General features: G+C 46.4%; 1 long non-coding RNA gene and 1 pseudogene across 1 annotated transcript; one reads left to right on the top strand and one right to left on the bottom strand.

Moving 5' to 3' along the window:
- Positions 1–3,941: 3,941 nt before the first annotated feature.
- LOC132003450 (uncharacterized) lies at positions 3,942–19,395 on the top strand. The gene is made up of 3 exons (XR_009400201.1): positions 3,942–4,019; positions 15,528–15,808; positions 19,330–19,395. It is a non-coding gene; the product is annotated as an uncharacterized LOC132003450 (long non-coding RNA).
- Positions 12,800–13,857, bottom strand: LOC132003889 (hepatitis A virus cellular receptor 1 homolog; annotated as a pseudogene).
- Positions 19,396–22,123: the final 2,728 nt, after the last annotated feature.

Genomic DNA, 22,123 nt, shown 5'->3' with positions numbered 1-22,123 from the left:
CTTGTTCTGTTCCCGCTGTGCCGGCTTGGCTCCGTGCTGTCGATATCAAAGTAGTAACCTGAGTTGTGTCTGAAATTTTAAATAAATTGACTTTGCTCTCTTTAAAGAAATGGGAGTCCCCTCAGGTCTCTATCTGGAGGACTCGTACTTACAAGGTCTGAGAGTCTGAGCCTTCCCCATACACTGGTAGCCGACCGTCCCGTTTCCTTGAGCTTTACTCTCTCCTTTCTAGCTGCTCTGACAAATATCCCGTCACTAATTCTTACTGGGAAGCTGCTACGCCTGACCCTGGGTCTGTACTTAGTCTGTTTTCTAGAAATACTTCCTCTCCGATGGGAACCAGTTGTACAAGACATTAGACTCCAGAAATCAGGTTTTCTTCATACCTATCGTGTGACTCATTAGTATGTCTCAGCTACTTTTATTTTTTTCCTTAAGGAAGAAAGAAGGTTTTTTTTCCCCCCTAGTGAGAAAGACTTTTTTTTTTCAACATTTTATTTATTTTAGAGAGAGTGAGCAGGGGGAGGGGCAGAGAGAGAGGGAAATACTCAAGCAAACACCACTGAGTGCGGAGCCCAACCAGGGGCTCAATCCCATGACCCTGAGACCCTGAGATCATGACCTTAGCAGGAATCAAGTCAGATGCTTTAAACCACTGACCCAGCCAGGTGGCCCGAGAAAGACTGCTTTGAACCACAGTTCCAAAATAGGAAGAGCTGAGAGGACCCAGCCACTTGGCCCCACAGGGTGACATAGAGGCCAGTAGATCCGTGCGCTTGCATTTCAAAAGGCATCGAGGTTCTCAAGTGTGGAGTTGGCAAGTCTCTGGCAACGTGCACCACACGTGTCGTCTTGGGCTCGGGGAGTCTAGGAATCCTGCTATTTCCAGTTCTTTCCTCCTCTGGTGGTGCTCATTTGTTATCTTTGGCTCCCATGCCCTTCTAAGGTCAGTCTCCCTTCCTCAGTCCTCTTGGGGATTGGGTGCTGACTCATGTGTACCCTCTTGGTTTCTCCCCTAGAAGGTCTCAACTTTTTGGGATCCCCTTGGATACCATGAGCAGGTCCCAAGTGTTAGTGGTGGTGTCCGTAATGCGTCATGGGCTGGAGCGTTTTCCCTGGATGCCAGACTTGGAGGTTTAGTAAGAGAAGATGACACATGGACCTTGGTAGCTATGTTTGCCATCCCAGGTCTTCCATGGGGATGCCCGAGACCCCTCGGTGTCCCCTTCCCTGAGCCTGCTTTTCCCTCTATAGGAACCTGGCAAGAAAGGCTGTGAGAATAAGTGGGAAAGGATTTTGATCTTTCCAGAATGAATTTCAATTTAATGGTTTTCCTTCCAGGAAAATTGGTCTGTTCTCCTTAAGCCTTGTTTTCTTATTCTTTAACAAGTGTGCGAAATTTCTGAGGGAAATCGAGCTGTAGCACCCTATTTTGGAAGTCACAGTTAATGTAAATTGGACAAAGTTGGAGGCATTGACTCCAACTGATGGGTTCATCGACTCCAATTGATGGGTTCCTGTGAGCTTTATCGATCCTTCAAACATCCTCTCCAGACCCCAATTTTCTGAGTGGACAATGTAAGAGTCTCGGGGCACTTGGGTGGCTCATTTGATTAAGTGCCCAACTCTTGATTTGGGCTCAGGTCATGATGATCTCAGAGTTGTGGGATTGAGCCCCGCATCTGCGCTTAGTGCAGAATCTGTTTGAGATTCCCTCCCCCGCCCCCTCTGCCCCCCAACTTGTGCTCTTTCTCTCTCTATACAGTAAATAAATCTTTTAAATAAAAAGGGGTCTCTAATGAGAGCCCTACTCAATAGGTTAAGAAGGTGTGTGTAATCGCTGCATTCATGGTAGAAATAGGCTAGTCACACTCCCTTCCGAGTCCCGGTCTCTGAGCTGTGCAGAAAAGGACTCTAGACTGATACCTGCCTGCGGCAAATCAGCCCCACCAAAGAAACAACGCCAAGGTGGTCAGAGAAACACGGGGTCGGAGGGGCCCCAGCTCCAAACCTAGCTGTGGAGAATTCGAAATAACTCCCCCTGTAAAGATCCACTTCTGGCTCTCTATTGCTGAATTCTGAAATGTTCTCCCATCTGTGGCTGTCTGTTATGATGCCGTAGATGAACGTTCATCTTCGTGGCCCTGTCTGGACCCCAGATACCTCGACAGTGACACCCGCATCACTTGTGACATCATGACGAGGTCACAATAGAGCCCGGGGGTCGACATCCTGAAGGTTTCTGTGGTCACATGTTTTCCTGCAGTCCCCTATCGGACACAAACATAACAGGCTGTGGTGCAGGACCAAGACGGGCTCGGTGTCTTTGACAGGATGGAGGATGAAGATTAAGGGTAATTCCACTCTGACCAGAGCACTGCGGTTGGGGATTCTCACTTAGAGAACACGAGACTTTGGACCGATTGGAGGACCGGACGGACCTGAGTCACTTCTCAGATGGTCTGAGCAGCCAGTCGGGGGCCCCAGCCGGACATTGAACCAGATCCTCCGTGACCCGGGACCTGAGTCTTGACTTACCCTGAGAGACCTGACCCTGGTGCCGGGCTGCCTGGCGTTCCCAGCCCCTGTCTGGCTGTTTGAGTTTAGGAAGTTAGTTTTGCTCTGCTGTGGTTCGAGTTCCTTCTCTGTGAAGTGAGGATAACAACAGCACAGGATCCGTCGGGTGGTTGAGGGTACAGAGGGAGCTAGTTAGCAAACATTAGTTAATCCCTGTTACAAGGACTCTGAGCTGCCGGGAGACGATCCCAGTCAGTCGTGCTCTGAGAACCAGAGGTCCTCCTAGTCCTCGGAACAAGCTGGTTTACAGTATCGGAGGGTGACAGAGGGTACATCCCAAGAGGGCTAGCAGGAGACATTCACAGGAGGCCAGGTAAATACTTGCATTGACGTATAATCGATTCTGGAGGTTTGAAAACCTGTTCCACTGCCTTAGAAATGGACTAAAGTTGACTCCGTTTTTAGAGATCCTGGAACTTCATCTGTCTGCCGTTCCAGCCCATTCAGGGGCCATATTTATTTTTGTCCCTGGCCGAACCCAGGCAGTTCTTACCCGGGGAGTGTTCCAAACCGAGATGTTGACGAGTCCGCTGGCAAATCTGTGAGATATACCAGGAGTCATGCTCCTGAAATCTCTGTGACGTTACCCAAAATTCTACTTTCTTTCAGGGGGTTCAACCCTACGTGCCGGGCCATGGCCAGCAGGTGCTATTCAAGCAAAGGACTTCCAGACATAGTCGTTTCCTGTCCTTCTCGCCACATCCCAGAATTCCCCCTGATAGGCTGGATCTGAATGGACTGGCGTGCAGGTGCCTGGGGCATCCTGGTGGCTGGGGCCGTGTCACACACTCCTTCATCAGACCTAGGCAGCCAAGCTACACAGACTGAGCATGCCCTCACCCTCCAGAAGGAAGTGCAGGTGCTCTTGGCCTAAGATGGGAATCCTGGCAGACGGATCAGCTCACGGCCCTTGCCGTGGGCCCCCGGAATATTGCTCTCTTACTCCATTTACTTTCCACCTGAGCCAACACCTCTGTTTCTTCTCCCCTTCTACCTTTTCCTTCTCCCCTTCTTCCCATGACTTTGCTCATTGATCAAGGGCCCTCCAATTCGGTCCAGTGAGCACATGAACAGCCCCATTAATGTCTAAATCACAGGGGTGGGAGAGATCAAATTTAAAGAACACTCCACTGTCAAAAAAGTGGTCTGACCCATCTGTCAGGTAGTGATGCTCTCTTTTCTCCATCCCTAGATGGGAAGTACAAATAGAGTTGTGCAAGTGACCAACAGCCTTTTTGTAGAGGACCCAAGTTCAAATTCAGAATTTGCTATTAATTAGGCCTCATGGCCTGTGTATGGATGTCTTGCCCCCGCGGCAACCTCACAAAGTTGACCCCACAACTTCATCTTTTTTCAGGAGCTGAGGACGATGCCACCTCAAATAGAAGCATCCACAGCAACCTCAAGGCAGGTCTCTGACCCTCGAGTGCAGTGGAAATACGGTAAGCTGCCTCTTGGGGAAGCTTTGCCAAAACGAGTTCCTTCGAGATTCTTCTGCAGATAAAGGCAGCTCAGAGGAAGGCATAGTTAGGTAAAGGGAAGAGGCTCACGATATGGGGGAAAAGTAGCAGGGCTTACAGACAGCATCGAGGAGTCGAAGAACGACTCAAGAGAGCTTCAACCGGAAACATGGCTGGTCTGAGTTTTAGAACCAGTCACACACTGACCAACGAAGCCTCAAGCCAGTCACTTCATCTCCCTGGTCTGACTGTGGTTATATGCAAAATCCAGAAGGAGGTCCTTGCAATGGGAAGGGTCCTTCAAACTCTGATAATTCTTTGATGGCACTGGAAAATGGTTCTGGAGCCAAACTTTCTGGAGTCTGTGACCAGATCTGTTCTTTACCAGATTTGCAGTTTGGGCATATCCCTCCCCTGTAGCTCGAGGATGATGGTGGAGCATCACGGATGGCGTACCCCGCGGGGTTATTGTAAGGATCATACTTATTTGAAAGAGCCACGAGAGTGCCTAGCCCATAAAAATGCTACGCGGGTCTTTGTTTTTATTATGCCTCTTACCTTCTCATCGAGGTGAGCTTCATAAGACCTAAGGCAAGATTTAGAAAGTTCAGGATGCAGGAAAATAGTTCAGCTGGGGACACGTGCTCAGTGGACAGGCTTCAGTTGTGGCAAGGGGGACATAGGACGTACTTAATTCTCTCTTAAAATTGAGGGAGCCCTTCTCCTCAGCTCCCCACCAGGACCCTGTGTCTCCAGGAAGGATGAAAGGAGACGATTCCTCGACTTGCTGTCTGTGTGCCCAGCATCTTCTGCTGGGTCCCAGAGTGACAGAACCATACCTGTGCTCGGTCCCCGATCTTGTTGCCATGCGTTGTGGGAGCCCAACCAGGAGACAGAAACCACAGGGGAATTCAGACAAGTTTAATATAGAGAAATATACTGCCTGGCAAAATTTGATGGGAATGTGGCCTCGAGGGTATGCAGGAAAGCTGCTCTCAGGAGGGGCCCCCCGGGAGGCACACCAGTGCAACCTCCAGAGGGGGTGCTGAGGAAGGCTCTTGGGGGCTGCTGGCTACCACGCATACCCAGCACTGAGAAGACGTCTATGTGCTAAGAGAACCAGCAAGAACTAGAACGAGAAGTCCCTTCTTTCCGCAACACCTCCCCAATGTCCTCTGCTGACAAAACTTAGCGTCATGCCAGCTGGAAAAGGAGAGATTTTAGAAGGTCCAAATGCCTGTTCAGAGCAGATAATGAAGTGTGCATTAGAAGGCAATTTGTTGATAACTGGTACCAGCTGTGTTTTTCCCAGTCCCATGTTCTGGATTCTTCTGGATGAGCAGGGCACCTGTCATGGGTCCTATCTTTATGCAGGTGCCCTTCCCCTAACCCTGCAAAGGCTTAAGGAGACCCTATGGGCATGAACTCCAGGCTCTGTGCATTTCCAGTCCCCTGAGCTGTTCAGTTCCCGCCCACGTCTGGTTTTCAACTTCATTTCCATTACCAGCACCTACGGTGCTTCACTGCGAACATTGTAACACCTTACAACTTTCACCGTTTTCTTTATGTCTGCTGTGGGGACTGGAGTTGACCAGAAGTACCAGGCACCACAGTGAACCATTGCACGCATCCACAGGGACACACGCGGACACGGGTGGGATATTTGACACCTTTTCATTTGCAAATCCACAATGTGGTTTTGTAAATAAAATCGCAGATAGGATCCCTGTTAACATCATCTTGTAGGTAACTTGATAGTGGGAAGGGGCCTCGTACATTTGATCGTCGTAAAAGAACAATAAACACCATTAGGAAAAAATCAGAGGACGCCTAGGGGGGCTCAGTCGGTTAAGCATCTGCTTTTGGCTCAGGTCATTGATTCCCGGGTCTTGGGATGGAGCCTCGAGTCCATCGCAGCTCATCGGGGAGCCTGTTTCTCCCTCTCCCTGCTGCTCTGCCTGCTTGTGCTCTCTCTCTGTCCAAATCAATCAGTGAATCAATCTTAAAAAAAAAAAAAAAAAAAGACACAAGTGAGAAGGAGCACCGATCTTGGAGTAGTGCAGACAGGGTAGGCGGGGCAAAGACCCACATATGGGGTCTTCATCGGCCACCGCTCCTCCCTCCCTTCCCCGTGCTCTCCTCCCCAATTCCCAAACACGGAGGCTCTCTCACACCCCTTGCCCTTTGCCATTCTCTCTTTCTGGAACACACTTCCCCCCTCCACCTGGAAGATGCACATGCAGGCTTCAAGCCTCAACTCAGCCGTGACCTCACCTTGGGGAGCCCTCTGGACACCCCGGCGGGCACCTGGCTCCTCTGTATGCTTGGGTTCCTACAGAACTTCGTTCGGGATGGCCCATGAGACCCTTAGAGCTCGAAAGTAGGAGGTGTATGTGCATCTCACCTGCCTGCATGGCTTAACGTAGTCAAGCTCCTTAAGCAACAGAAGACCAGAAAGTAAAAGCCTGGACATCCCTTACCCTCGCCGGGCCTCAGACCAGGGTGGTCAGAGTGGTCCCTGTGAAACTGCTCAGGACAGTCTCCTCCTGGACACTCTAGAACCTTCTCTGAGTCAATCCCCGGTGGCCAGGGATGGGCCTCCCCCTTCCACCCCGCAGAGGCCAGCCGCCTGACATGCTGAATTTTCTCTGCAAGCCCACAGCCTGGGGTCCCTCTTTGTTTCCCAGGACAGGAGGACGACACTGTAGACTCGAGCACTGGAGCACAGTCAGGACTGAGCTCCCTGGCGCCCTCACCAGGAAGGAGAGGGAGCACTGAGGCTGAGCGCGTCTGTGGACTACTTCGAAAAATCCAGAAGCCCGTTAAGGGCAATGCAAGCCTGTCAGTGGTCTCCGACATCCTGAATGGGGCCCATGCTCAGCCTTAAAGTAGTGTCTTAGAAAGGGCACATGATCTGTGGGGGAGAGAGTCTCCCCATGATGGAGGGAGCGGAAAATAGTGCTTTCATAACCAAGTGGGGGCAAAAGACGACCATTTGGGAAAGCATCTTCAGTATTTTATTTTATTATTTTTAAAAAACATTTATTTTAGGGGGACAGAGAGTGCGAGTGGTGGGAGGGAGAGAATCTCAAGCCGGCTCCCCTGCTGAGCCTGGTGCCCGACGCAGGGCTCCATCTCACGACCTGAGATCATGACCTGAGCTGAAACCAAGAGTCCAGTGCTCAAACGACTGAGTCACACAGCTGCCCTACATCTCCAGTGTTTTAAATGTGTATTTGCAAATTGGAAAGAGGCTTGCAAGCTAGGAATGGTATATAGATTCTCAACCGCGGAGACTGTGCCCTAAACACTCAGATCGGGTTTTCATGGAATCTAATCCCACTCACTTAAACCTAAATTTCGCAGAGAGGTAGAGGAAGACTTTCATGTATATCTAAGTTGTTGAAAGATTGGAAAACCCGATTTTGGGGGCCAAAGTTTCTCCTGCCTTCTCTGTCCCATCTCAGGTGTGAGGAGTATCTTTGAACCCCGGAGGGCAGCCCCAGACATTGGGAGGTGGAGGGAGGCAGCCACATTCTCCAGGGGCCTGTTGAACCATGCATGTTGTAGTCTAGGGACAAGAAGGCCTTTCATCCACATGTAATTTTTTTTCTCCTGCAGCGGGGCCCAGGATGTCAGAGGATGAGGGGAAGAGGGAAGGTATGGCTTGGTGGCCATGGTATCAGCAACGTAGATTCCCCGGTCACCCAGGCTCGAAAGTCCTCAATGAGGCAGAGGGCTGTGCCCCCACCGCCCCGCCCCAGGTACAGAGCCCGGGGCCACGCCGCCTCCTGGCCTCACAGATGCCTGAGCCCCCGGGAGCACTGGATGCTGTACACAGCGGAGGCCGTGGGATCTGCTGCGTGCTAGCTCCCATGTCCCAAATCCCTGGAACCTGAGACCACTCCCTCACATGGCAGAAGGGAGTTTACAGGGGGAAAAAAATGTGAGTCAGTTAAGGACAGAGAGGTGGGGTGATCCCCTGGATGATGGGCGTGGTCCCCGCTGTCAAGCCCAAGGTCCTAAGGAGACACAGGCAGAGGATGGTCCAAGTCAGAGACAGAAGACAGTGAGGATGGTGACAAGGTCTGGAGAGGCAGACTTTCCGGGGTGACAAGCAGCTAGTCTACAACACAGAACTGAAGCCGACTTTCCGAATAGTTTTATTTGAATGAAGAGTATTGTTGTTACTGATGTTTAAACATTTGAATCAGGTGAGTCAAAATCCTACCAGTCTCTATTGAAATACCTATGGCCCTGAGTGGTCAGTCACTTACCCTGTGTTGATATTTTTCCGATCTGAGATGCTCCTTGCTCAGTGTGGGTGTGTGAGCGAGAGAGAGAGAGAGAGAGAGAGAGTAAATGTGTACGTGTGTATCTATATGTAGTAGTGTATTTGTTTATGGCCGTCTGTCTAGTAAATGGATTTTTTTTTTTTTTTTTTACAACATAAAAGCTTCAGGCACTCAGTATTTTGAAGAGTCCTGAATGCCAACATGAGGCATTTAGGTTTGGTTTTTTTTAAAAGATTTTATTTATTTGACAGAGATCACAAGCAGGCAGAGAGGCAGGCAGAGAGAGGAAGAAGCAGGCTCCCAGCAGAGCAGAGAGCCCGATGTGGGGCTCGATCCCAGGACCCTGGGATCATGGCCTAAGCCGAAGGCAGAGGATTTAACCCACTGAGCCACCCAGGCGCCCCTTAGATTTGATTTTTTAAATGAATCGGGATCGGGGCATCTGGGTGGCTCAGTCAATTAAGCATCTGACTTCAGCTCAGGTCATGATCTCAGGGTCCTGGAATCGAGCCCCACATCGGGCTTTCTGCTCAGTAGGGAGCCTACTTCTCCCTCTCCCTCCGTACTCTCTTTCAAGTAAATAAATAAAATCTTAAAAAAAAAAAAAAAGAATCAGGGACTTGGGAAAAATTTGAATACAAGTATGACATGGGAAAAGTCTCAGGACTTATGAAGATACTGCACTGACCATAAAAACACCACCCTCAGCAAATAACCCTAGGCCAGTTGGCAGAGTGTAACTTGGGTGATCTTTTCTGTTTTCCAGAAAGCCAACACAGCGCAAGGACCGGGACAGAATCAGGGTGAGATGTAGAGCACTGGATTGGTGGCAAGGGACCTAAAGCCTATATTTTTTCTTTTAAAATATAAGTACTATACTTATAGAAAGCCAAGAATTACAGAAAAGTAAAAAGATAGGGGGGAAATCACTTTTTGATAGGAAGTTTGGTTTCTAGGGCTGTTTTCCTCATGATTGATCAATTCTCTCAAAGGAATTCTTTCAACGTTTCTGGCTGGTTAACCGAAAAGCTATTTCAAAATTATTTCATTATAAGGATGCCTGGGCGGCTCAGTCAGTTAAATGTCTGCCTTTTGCTCAGGTCATGATCTCAGGGTCCTGGGATCGAGCCCCACGGTGGGCTCCCTGCTCAGTGGGGGGTCTGCTTCTCGCCCTTCCTCTCCCTCTGCCTCTCTCCCCCTGCTCAGGCTCTCCCTCTGTCTCAAATAAATAAAATCTTAAGAAAAAGAAATTAATTAAAAATCAAGTGTTTTTTAAAAAATGTCTTCATTAAAGACTAATAGATCTTTTGATGGGTTAATAAATGTTTATTGCCTTCCATTTGCAAGGTATGGGGATACTGTCATCCACACATTGTGATTCCTTAAGTATAATTCTGTATTATGTAATTATCATATTTTGAGCAGTTGTTTTGCTTTAAAATGACATAGTATATTTACAAAATGTATACAATCTAAGTGAATCAACCCCTTCCTCCTGACCCTATGTGAATCTCATTGCCCTCCCCGGAAGTAACTCTTGTCATCTGTTTGGAATGTTTCCTTCCGCATCTCTCTTATGCATTGCTTTTATAGGAAAAAGCATGTAATTTTGGTCCGTTTGTGTGTTCCCACAATTGCTTTCCTGCAACTTGCTTCTGTAGTTCAACAGTAGGGCTGGGGTATGTTTCCCTATTGGTGTGGAAGGACACACCTCCTTCCTTCCAACTCGTGCTCTGTGCACTATAGGACTCAGGTACCTGTGAGTTTTTAAACCCCTACTGATGGACATTTCCTTTTATCCCAGTGATTCTGATGTGTTTGTAGTCATAATCATGGTTAAGTTCTTTTTTTTTTTTTTGAAAACAAAAATATCTTTTATTAATGTTACCCACAAATGAAACTAGTCACAAAGAGTCCCTCATACTATCATGTACTCATAAAATTATCTTAGTGATTAGCAATTAGTAAAAAGATTGGTTCTGTTACTCCTTAAAGACGTGCAGAATTTCTCAAGTTGTAAATAGTTTAAATATCTTACTTACACCAGTGTCCTAAAGTCCCAAGATAGACTGTGGAAAATGGAACCTCAATTGTCTTGAAGGATTGAAAACAAAACTCAATACATTCTACAAGATGGATATACTCACAGGAGGGAATTAAGTATTAACTAAATACCTCCCCTTCCTCCCTTCTCACCTATTCATCCTCTACAATACACATTTTTCTACAGCATAAAATTAGCCAAATTACCAAGTATCAACTTTTCCAAAAAAGATACATTACTCCTGCTCTCCACAAAAAAGTACCATATAGCAAAAAACATATGAATGCAACACCACTGAAATTATTTACTGAGCACTAAGGCTAAATCTATTATTGCAAACTCGACCAAAAAAAAAAAAAAGAAAAGGCAAAGATAAAACCCAAAAAGCTCTTTGCATTTCTGTAGTGTTTTCCACTTTCCAAAGACTAGAAGTAACAGGTTGTTGGAATTACTGCTACACATCAATACAATTATGGGAATAATTATGCAAGATAAGATTAGAAAATGCCAGCAACAAGATTCACCCTAATGTCATCCAGTGTTTCTGTTAAGAGGTAAGACTAGAATTCAGGTCCTAGTCCTAATTCTGTGTACCACCTCCTTCCCCACATGTTCTTACATACTGTTTCACGGAATGTTACTGGGTAGGCTGGTAGTCACTGTGCTCATGGGTTTCAAGTAAGTTTTGGAAATGCTGGGTAACATGAACCAGACTCTCAGAACTTTTAATGTGCCATCATAAATCTCCAAGAAGGGTATGGAGAATAGAGCTGTCAGAAATTCAAAGTGCCAGTCACAGAGCAAGGGACAAATGTATGTGTGCAGGAAAGGCGGGGACTGGGTGCGGGGGGAGGGGATGGTAATAGCACCATTTAATGGGGCCCTGACCATGGAGGAATGCCATCCAGTGTTGCCAGGTCTTTCCAGAGAAGCTACAAATCTAGGCTTTAATCTGAAATCTCCATGTTTATCATGTTATTTTGCATTTAAAAGAAAAACACTACAGTTTAAACAATAAATTTCTTGGGCCAGATCATTTGGAAAACCCAATATAACATGTTTAACAATCCTATTTGCCTATATAACCTTTATTTGGAGGTCCTATCCATGTCCTAGAACCCCACAGACCAAAGCCAAAGATGTTGTCTTCCTCCTCTCTCTCTGCCTGCCTCTCTGCCTGCTTGTGATCTGTCTGTCGAATAAATAAATAAAATCTTAAAAAAAAAAAAAAGAAATAAACAAACATCCTGCTCTCCTAGACCACTATGGAGTAACTCCGAACCCTAAGCAGGACTTCTTTCAAGGTCTACTCAGATTGAAATTAATACCCAGCCTCCTTAACTGTTCATGTAGCAAAGCTTCTACTGACTAAAGATATCCTCACCATTAGCCTTTGCTTAACTCTTAGAAAAACCAAAAATTTAACTGAACCGTGAAAGAAAGGAATAGTACTGGAACTGTTTTTACTATTTAAAAACAGTTCATCTTTCCAGAACTGTAAAAAATTACAGTTACCTGAGGACAATTTAGAATATTGATTGAAACTAGTAACATTCTCAAACAACACTGTTACCTTTGCAAAATAACTTTTCTAAAGCGGGAAGCCTTTTAAACTTCTCCCTCTTTTTCTTCTATTTCTTTTAGCCTTTTCCCTTTTTTTCTTCTATTTATTTCTGCCCTGCCTCATTCTAAAAATTAGTTCAGAGAGCATGACAATCATGTATACAAATGCTTGGAACTGTGGAACTGGTGTAGCAGAAATAGCATGCAATAAATCACCGGGGCAACTGATTTTCTTTCCCTGGTATCTACTTGGTCCACTCCCTACCCTAGTTTCTTCTAACTGCTAAAACACCCACCCCGGGTCCAGGGAAAACCTTTTTAATACTGTGTATTTCCAGAGCCATGCGAAATCAGATTGACCTGTAGTGGTGAAATCATATTCACTTCTATTTCCCCATGGGGGAAATAAACACCTGTGTACCCCTGTGATTTGAAAGCCTCGGCGAACCTAAGAAATGTTAACATTTGGAGTTACAACGTAAAAAACAAGAGATTATCACAAAACTGCTTCCAAGTGAAGTCCTTTAAGTCCCACATCAGATCTTCTGATTTTAACTGCTAGTCTGCTTTTCTTGACCGCTTTGGTGACCAAAGTGGTAGCTCTTCCCTCACTGGTGAGCATTCTTGATGGAGATAAGGTTCATATGATCCAAAGAGAATATGTAATTATAACGTGTTCACATTTGGGAGAAACAGTGAATTAAGTTCTAGCATAAAAAATTAGGACTCTATGGCCAATGAGGGTGACTATACACAGATGAACCAGGCACTCTACCCAATATAACTGACATGTTGGACTATCATTGGAAATTAACTGAAAAATCATTCTAGGGCTTACAAGAACTCTGACATGGTGGTATCTTGTCATTGTCTCCCTCAGTTAAGGATATAAATCCTTAGAGGGCCACTGGGTCTTAATCCATGACATAAACATTGTCCTCAATAATGTAGATATTGTCTTCTGCTCGGATGCCCACTTTGGCTGCACTTTGCAAAGCTCCAGTCCGAGGGTCGTTCATGCAAGCCATGCTACAGAAAGAACAACACGAGTCTTTTAGGAAAAGCAGACCACCTCTAAAGGATGACAGCACATTCATGTAGATGCAGGCAAGGTTGGGTATCTGCAACGCCCAGAGCCTTTAGTTGTTCCAGCTTGTTTCTTACGCAGACATATTTTTTGGTAATCACGAAGACCAGCATGGTGAACAATACCGCAGCAGTAACGCAAATGCCGATGTACAGTCCCTTACTGGTGGTCGTCCACGGATTCTGTGCCAGCGACACATGTTTGATTGCTATGCCAAAGGCCATCTGAAGACTGTGTCACGGTGCCATTCCCATCGGTGGGGCAGGAGTACAATGGTGAATCGGTGGGCTGTCTTGTGCTCCTTTCCCGTGGCCCAGTAGGCTGGGTTCCTGCTGTCTGCAGGGCAGAGGATGAAGTAGTTTCTGGCTTGAGGTTCTGCGTGAGTGCTGGCGTTGAAGAAGTAGAGGTAAAGACCCTAGGTGACCTTGGAACACTGGTGACCTCAGCTGGCTTTATCTCCAGTGACAGGGTGCGTTTCATATCATTGAACCACCCCTTGTGCTCAACACGGCAACAGTAGAGACCACGGTCAGTCTGGGCCACATTCTCTATGGTCAAAGATACGTTCCCTCTTAAAATGCTTCCCTTTAGCTTATAACATGGGTGCTTCCGAACAGTGACATGGGATCCATTAGTCCAGACCACTTCATCGGAGCAACGGGACATGGGACATGCCCCTCGACCCCAGCACATGGTAGTGACTCCAGGGGCTGTTGACTAGGTGCAGGGCAGCGTGATGGAGTGACCCACCACGCCAATCACTTGAGTGTAAGAAACTACAGCATCCCTCAGAAGTAGCAGGAGGCCTGAGATGGCTACCCAAGGTTACATGATGGTTATGGCCTACAGGTACGCCAGGACGGAGTTTTCCAGCTCCTCTGGTGGTCTCCATGGTTAAGTTCTTTAACGCAGGTCTTTTTTCCTCGTCCTTGTATATTTCTTCAGCTAGGTCTTGCCATCTGTCTTTTATTTATTTGCAAATATTTTATAGAAATATAGATTTTAGAAATACAGATTTTAAAAAAGATTTTTAATTTTATTGCTATGGAAATACATCTTTTTCTCTATTACACTTTAAGTAGCTTTGATATTATTTTTTTGTTTGTTTGTTTTCTTTTTAGTGGATCTTGTATCTGGTCAGTTTGTTGACTATCATTTATTTTATTAGTTTTTTCCTCTTAGTAATGTCAGTTTGTCTCTCCCAGTTTAACATTCCTACTTCTTCTTAATTTTCTTATTTTACTGTACCCGTTAGGACAAGCAGTGTCCTGCATATTTGTACTGGGAAAGGCTGGCATTCTAGTCAAGTTAATGACTTTAACCTTTCAACCTTTTAGGTATAAGTATTGTAAATATCCTTCCTGGATGGTCTTTGAAGAACTTAAGGGTTCTTTTGATACTATTTCCTAAGTTTAAGAATAAGTTTTAATTTTTCAACACTTTTCACAGTGAAATTATCATGGTTAGTTTATTTTTATTCTTTGGCTAGTGTTTAATGTGTGCTTCAAAAATGTATTTTTTAAAAAAGATTTATTTATTTATCTTGGTCAGGGGAGGGACAGAGGGAGAGGGTGAGACAGTCTCACGTTGACTCCAGCTGAGCCCGATGTGGGGCTTGATCTCACGACCCTGAGATCATGACCTGAGCCGAAATCAAGAGTCAGATGCTTAGCCGACTGAGCCACCCAGGTTCCCCTCAAAAAAGTGTGTTCTTTAGGCCTGACATCCCATGGATGAGTACTGGATCAAGTCTGTTGAGTTATTCACGTACTCTAACACTTTACCGATTTTGTCCCTTACTCGATCTATTGATTTTTGTAAAGATGATTGAAATATTTCACAGTGACGATTTTCCCATTATGTCTGTTGGGTTTTTTGGTTTATAGATTTCAAAACTGAGTATCATTAGATGGCCAATTTATCTGTTGTGTTTGTATTTTGTTACTAGAAATGTAAAAGCTTGGGTGTATTTTTTCCCCTTGAAAGTTCTAGCCAACATCCTGCCGTTGGCTTTGACCGGCCTGAGGGAGTCCCTCTGACCACCTTTGAACACTGTGGCCAGAAGTAGTATGCCGGCATGCTGGGTCTGGGTAGCAGGTCCGTGGCTGGCTCCAGCGGTGGGATTGGCCCCCTGTAGACAACATGACTGAGATAGGAAAGGGGGGGTTGTCACAGAAACATGAGAAGGAAGTGGGATGTTGGTCAGGCCAATACCATGGATGTGCGCTTTCTGTGCCTATCCCCCAAATCAAGGGTTTCCATATGTGGAGATTGAGGAGGAGGACATTCTGGGTGGAAGGAAGCTGTGAAAGGTGGATTGTCTGGGAGAAACCTTCGTGTCTTTGGACAAGTTAGAGAGTAGGGGCTGGGCCCTGGAGGGGAATAAAGCTGGTGTCTTTGGGCCAGACCATGGGGTCAGCTAAGACATTTTTCTTACTTTATTTGGCAACTAAAGGGGAATCCCTAATTCAGATATTTCCTGCAAACTTCTCCCCTTCCAGAATTACCAGGCGGAAGAGCAGGACCAGCAATAAGGGCAGGAAGTTCCAAGAAAGGATCCGACGCAAAAGGCTGACTGATGAGTCTCAGGATACAAATAATTCAATCAAAGGAGTGGACCAGAAGCAGAAGCCAGGGGCCGCCGGAGAGCGGAAGAGGCGGAGACTGTGGTTTCAGAGGGTGACGCCAAGGAGTGGGTGTCCACGGGAAGCTCGTGACCCTCCCCGAAGGGGTCGGTGCCTGCCAGCCGGCATCAGTATGGACATCGTGACGATCGCCCACAGTGAGCGCCATTTTCCTGCCCTTCCCTTTCTCTGACGTAGACTTCACCTTATTTCCTTCCAGTCTCCCTGTTTCTCTTACAGATCGAGACACAGCTACTTTTGACCGGCTTGCGTAGTGTTTTTTTTTTTTCCCATCCCACCCACCTGCCTTTCACCCCCTCAACAGACCGATCTCAGCATCTTCTTTTTCCCTCTTTAGACCTTGTGTGTGGACCTCATCTACGAAATAGTATCGCCTTATCCTCAGATTCTCTTCCAGCTCTAATATTCTCTATACCATGCCAAGTTCCATGTGTCTTCCCATGCCCTTACGACCGTCTTCGAGGACTTATACAAACGCCCTTCTGGTCACTTCCCCTGGTCTTGTAAAAGCCTGCCTGTTCCCATCCAGTGATTTTCGGTGTGCATCTGATATTTCCAGCCACATACACTCAGAAGGTGTTGGGACATTTCCCTAACTTAGTTTGACCTTGGACTCTCTGCTCCTCATCAGTATGGGACTACCTTGTCCAATGCCATGGAAAACCCATTTATTTGATTTGTGTGGATAGTGTATTATTTGGGGAGGGGGAAAGCTTAGATTCGAAATCAGAGTGGCTAGGCAAGACGCTTTCTGGTTGTGTGACTTTTAACTTCTTCAGGTGGGATTAATATTTGTCTTTTCTGCATCAGACAGTTGCTGTGAGAATCAGATAAGATACTATTGACCCACTTTCTCAAGCAAGAAGCTCTGTATAAATGGGAGGTATGGCATTAAGCTTTAATAGATTCATAGAGAGTGCCATGTTCCAGTGCCAAGTGCAGTCGGGGAGCAAAGCCCAGTCAAAGGGCACAGATTTGCTCTGAGATGCGCAGCATACCTAAAGTCGCACTACTTCTCCCCGTCTGCGTGACTGTGACTCTGGTCCATATTCCACCAGCCCTCTCCTGGATGACTGTCCTAGCTTCCTAATTTGTCTCTCTCCCCTCTTGCCTCTTACAGTGCCTTCTCCACAAAGCATCCACAGTGAGCTTTTAAACAGGCAGTTAGCTCGCAACTGTCCCTGCCTTCAGCCTTCCATTGGGAGGACCCATCCTGCATAACCCCCATCTTGCATCCCATTCCTTCTTTGGGCTCTGGCCACACAGGCCTTTGCTTCTCTCCCTCCCAGCTCTGGCTTTTTCTTAGCATTCAGGAAGGTCTCAAACATCACACTCGCTGAGAAGTCCTCCCCGAGCACCTTCTCTAAAGTAGCATCTCCTTCGTTTAGTTCCCTAATAGTGTTCTTCACTGTCTGTGATGGAGAGGGCTTCCAGTCTCCAAGGCATAGTAGGAGCTGTGAAAGTAGCACGGAGTAGGCACTCAGAGATAAATGCTGCATGAATCTGTCAACAAGGCCCTCATGGGTTTCCATCTGGAGATAGTGTCGGACCAGGCTGGTCTGAAGTCCCCAGATTTTATCCCTCATTAAAACACAGCAAGGCCGGTTCTTAAATGCTGTTTCAAATGTTTCTTAAATGTCAAATTTTTTTTTTTTTAAATAAAGATTTTTATTTATTAGAGAGAGGGGGAGGGTGTGAGTGAGAGAGCACCAGCAGGGGGAGCAGCAGAGGGAGAAGTAGAAGGAGACTCCCCACTGAGCAGAGAGTCCTCGGGGCTCAATCCCAGGACCCTGGGATCATGACCTGAGCCGAAGGCAGACGCTTAAACGACTGAGCCACCCAGGCGCCCCTTAACTGTCTGATCTTCATCTTTTTGGTGAAGTTTACTAGAGCGGCAAGCGAGAATGATGATGCAGTGAATATAGCCATTCAATAGCTCTTCGTAGCTCTTGTGACGAATCCAACGCCCCAGACTATCTTCACAATCTACTTTCAGAACCAAACAGAAATGTATCATGAAAGTGGAGGGATTTCAGGTGAAGGGTGTGCGAACCTGCCGGTTATTCTTCAAAACAGCTGCCGCCAAGCCAAAGGCAACGGACTTGGTGAATCCTGATTGCAAACAGATTGCTAATGCATTTAGATCCACTTTTCCTTGTTCGGCAGATCCTGCTGCTCCTCAGGCTGTTGGAGACGGGGCTCGTGAGCAGCCCATGAATTCCCTACATTCGCAAACCCACGTGCAGTGTCCGAGAAGGATTCCAAATCGTTAGGGCTTGTGCGGGGCAATGTGTCTTACCTGGGGATTCTGTTAGAAAGTCAGAGTCCAAATTTGCCCTTGAGGTTACCGTATGTCACACGCCAAGGGCAGGGCACCAATTTTATGTCCCCGCAGCATTCTACCGATGCTTCAACTGATCCCTCTGACTCTTCTTTAGAAATTAATCCCACTTCTCCTTTAGGACATCTTCACAGTCATCACTGATTTTGTGTTTGGCCACCAAAACAATGCCTTCTAGCTCTTTCTCAAATGTTGAAAAACTCTGAAAATAACCTACAATGTATTTCTACAGGGTTTATCGGCAAACTTCAACTGTTTTTTCCCAAGCCACCGAAACTGATCTCTCATCAATTACATGCACATAAATTCAATGCATGGGGGATGTTGCCCACTGAGACAACAATGGCTTGTTGGTGACTCAAGCCTCCCAAGTTCTTACTGATTTAGGTGTGCAAACACAACACCACTGAAAATCATCCAGATTCCAGAGGCTCTCCCCAAACTGCAAATTTCAGTCACGTGGTGCAAGTCTGACCCCGTCGGGGTGGAGGGGTGCTACCACCAGGGTGGATGTTCTCATCCCCCAGCAAATCACTTCTGGTGGGTCCCTCCCCTCGGCCGTCCAGCAAGGACATGCAGCTGGTGATGTCCCTATACTGGTACGAGGAACTGTGGCACATAGTGGTCTCGCTTATGGTGCTGCTTTATGGTATCTGGTATACCAGCCTTGTGATGTTTGTTCGTGTCCAGTGATGTTGAATGCTATCAAGAATAATCAAGCAGGACAGGGGATGCCTGGGGGGCTCAGTCGGTGAAGCGTCATGCTCAGGCCATGATCTCAGGGTCCTGGGATGGAGCCCTGTGTCGGGATCCCTGCTCAGCAAGGGATTCTACCCCTCCCCTCCCCCTGCCCCTTCTGCTTGTGCTCTCTCACACAATCTCTCTCAAATAAATAAAATCTTCAAAAAGAATAATCAAGCAGGGCAGAGAGAAAGGTAAAAGCAAAGGTAATGACTAGCTCATTCAACCACTAAAGCGTCTCATTGTTCGCCTGGGAAAAGTACAATAAACACATGATTTCTCCTACATTTCCAGATTTTCTGGACACTCTGTAGCCGATGAACTGTTGTAGTTACTACTTTAAACACAGAGGTACTTCATCTGAAAAAATATCTGGAGATTGAAGAAATATATTACAGATGCTTTTTTTTTTTTTTAAAGTAACATAATGTTTAAAAATAAGTTGACCTTGTTTGGGACATGCCTCTGAATGTCAAATCCCAGAAGGATTTTCCTCGGGTGGGCATTTTTTTTTTTAAAACATTCCTCTGACTTGGGAGGATGGTGTTCATTTCCTCCTCCTTTCTTTCTCTTTAGTCTTCCAGTGGAGAGACAATACAGGTCTGACTCAGGGGACACGAATGGCCTCCCCATTACTTGGAGGTAAGAGGGTTCCCCAATGAGGGTGGTGTTACTGTCTTCAACGAGGGGCCGCCAGAGGCAAAAGCTCACTTTTCTTCCAGAGGCAACCAGATCTGTTTCCTCTCCCAATACACCTACTTGTGGAATTGCTCCTTGTCCCAGGTCCTGCCCTCCCAACACCACACCTTGTAGGACATCTTTCCCACGAGCTCAGGGCGGGAGAGGCTGGGGAAGATGGGTTTGCCAAAATCTGGACACATTTTGCTCTTGGGATCCTGAGAGAAAAGGAGTCCCCAGAGCTGACAGGAGCCACCAACCCCAGTGCTGTCTGGTTTCCTTGGAGAACAAATTCTTTTGGGTCTTTTGTTTTCCTTTTTAGACTGAAGATACTTCCCAGACCCAAGGAGAAGGTAAGTGGAAATACTATGAACCAGCAGCCGTTCCAGTGTCCATGACTTGTTGGCCAAACAAATAGTGCCTTTACTTGAAGATAATGGGATGGGAGAATGAGAAAGAGGTTGGTTCTCTCTCTCCCTCCCTTTTCTTTGTAGTCTCTGATCTGTCATCTATCTGCCCATCCATCCATCCATCCATCTGTCCTGCCATTGGGGAAGACAAGAGAGAACCGAGTGTTTTATTTAAATACAAATGCTGTAGAAAATTCTGTAGGGTAAGAGTAGCCCATATTGGAGTTCCTGTTATTTTCAAGATAGGAGAGTATATGGCTCATTATAATTTTTAGTTCTTGAGTGTCCAGGCCAGTTCCAAGGAAGCTAGTAATGATTTTGCTGTGTTTTTCCTTACCTGGGCATAGCGGGGCCGCATGCAATAGGCGCACCGTCCTCTGGAGTCAGTCAGAGCTCTACAGGCACCCATACTGAAACACACTCACGCACTTTAACAAGGATAGATGGATTACGTGTACTTTTCGTAAAAAACACCAAATAAAGCAAGCGTTGGAGGGTGACTGAGTGGCTGAAGGAGCACCTTGTCTTAGTGGGTTTAGGGGGATGGCCCGTGTCAGGCTACCCCTCAACAGGTTACTTATCTACTAGATAAGTAGATACTTATCTATACTTATCTACTAGATAAGTAACCTGTCCTCTGCAGTAAGGACTGCAGTGCATTTATTGCATCGATCTCGTGGCTGATGGTGGCTGAGGCTCAGCATATTAGGTACTCCCCCAGTAACTTACTTAAAGTGATTCTTTAAGGGCTTGACTAAGCCTTTCTCAAAGAACCATTCTGAACTAGTTAAGTTTCACGTGATTGGAGGATTTCCTGTCACCTACCTGTTAATCCATTTCTTTTGTTTATCGTGATTTCCAAATAGGAGTTTTTACAAATATAATGAAAGTCAAATACATCCCCTCTCTACAACAGAACGAGTGTTTTCCCCTGACTCTCTGTGTTCTCATTCCCTGGGAAAATATGCTCTCCCCTAGACACCTGTTGAACGACCTGAGCCTGTGTCCACAACAGGTGAATATAGTCAGAAAGAAGAAAATGCAGACCTAACCAGTTCCTCATTTTGCATGGGACTGAAGAACAGGGTGCCCGTGCCATGGGCTGCTTATTCTTCAGATCTTCATCTGCCTGCTCTGGACGCAGCTGTTGCAGGGGCGGTGTGGGTTTGCATTCTTATGCTCTCAGCAGGCGTGATCCTCTTCAAAGCAAGCAGCAGTGGTGGCAGGTGTTGGCGAGGTGGACGTAGGATGCATTGGGCAGGATCCTGGGCCAGGCTGAGGATACAAAGACCTAGAGGGTGATGGGATCTAAGTCAGGGAGCTGGTTAGGGCCATACCTGGGACTAGGGAACAAGAATTGAGTGATCCCCTGTAGTCCCCTATAGCGATAACTCAACAACCCCAACTGTAGAGATTTGGAGATTTAGTCCAAGGAGACGTTCCATGAATGTGTGTGAAAATCTTCCCCGAAGTGTGGGGTCATTTATCAGTGTAAGATACAAATTCCTTGCCCCAGAACATTCTCTGACCTGTATTTGTGGTACAGAGCAACTGTCCAACAAGCAGTAGGACATAAAATTCTAGCCGTGGGAAGTTGGGTTTGAAAGGATTGATTTGGGGGCTGAGCTTGAGCCCCTCCCCCATGTGGTCATTTGGGAGATTCTGTGCTCTGTGACTTTCCAGGGGATGTCAGAGATGAGGGTACCACGAGGGGACACTGAGTAAATAAGCAAGCTGGGTATGTCCTTTTCTTTAACCGAGTCAGACTTGGAAGCACTATTAGTGTTGCATCCTTTCTCTTTCCAGAATCAGAAGACCAAGCACAGTAATAGCCCTCAGTCCCCCAGCTGCCCTTACCCATCACTCATCTCTGAAGGATACCCAAGGCTAAGCTGGGTCTCACTTCTTGTGATGCCCCGTAGGAGGAAGGTGAGCTGCCTTGGCAGAGGGATGGGATATATAAAATTTTCCTATCCAGTGCAGGACCTACTGGAAGAAAGGACTGATTAAATATTGCAGTAACCCTTACTGATTCCATGTTATTCTTGTCACTTCTTTTCTTGTTCAAGTTTCTTCTAACTCTTAGTAGCCTGTTTGTCAGTCAATCACCTCAAACTGAGAGGAGTTTTAAATGAGTGGTAAGAAGACTACTTGGGCAAATAATGGCTAACTGCTGTTTTAATATGATTTTTCTTTAATTCATCTTTAAGAACATGGTGAGGTAGGATGGATAGCATGTATCAAAATAACTCTTTGCAAACACTGACATTATAGAAGAACTA

Source organism: Mustela nigripes, chromosome 16, assembly GCF_022355385.1.
Source record: "Mustela nigripes isolate SB6536 chromosome 16, MUSNIG.SB6536, whole genome shotgun sequence".
Taxonomy (NCBI): Eukaryota; Metazoa; Chordata; class Mammalia; order Carnivora; family Mustelidae; genus Mustela; species Mustela nigripes.
The sequence above is the reverse complement of the archived record's forward strand: the minus strand, read 5'-3'. Positions and strand labels throughout refer to the sequence as shown.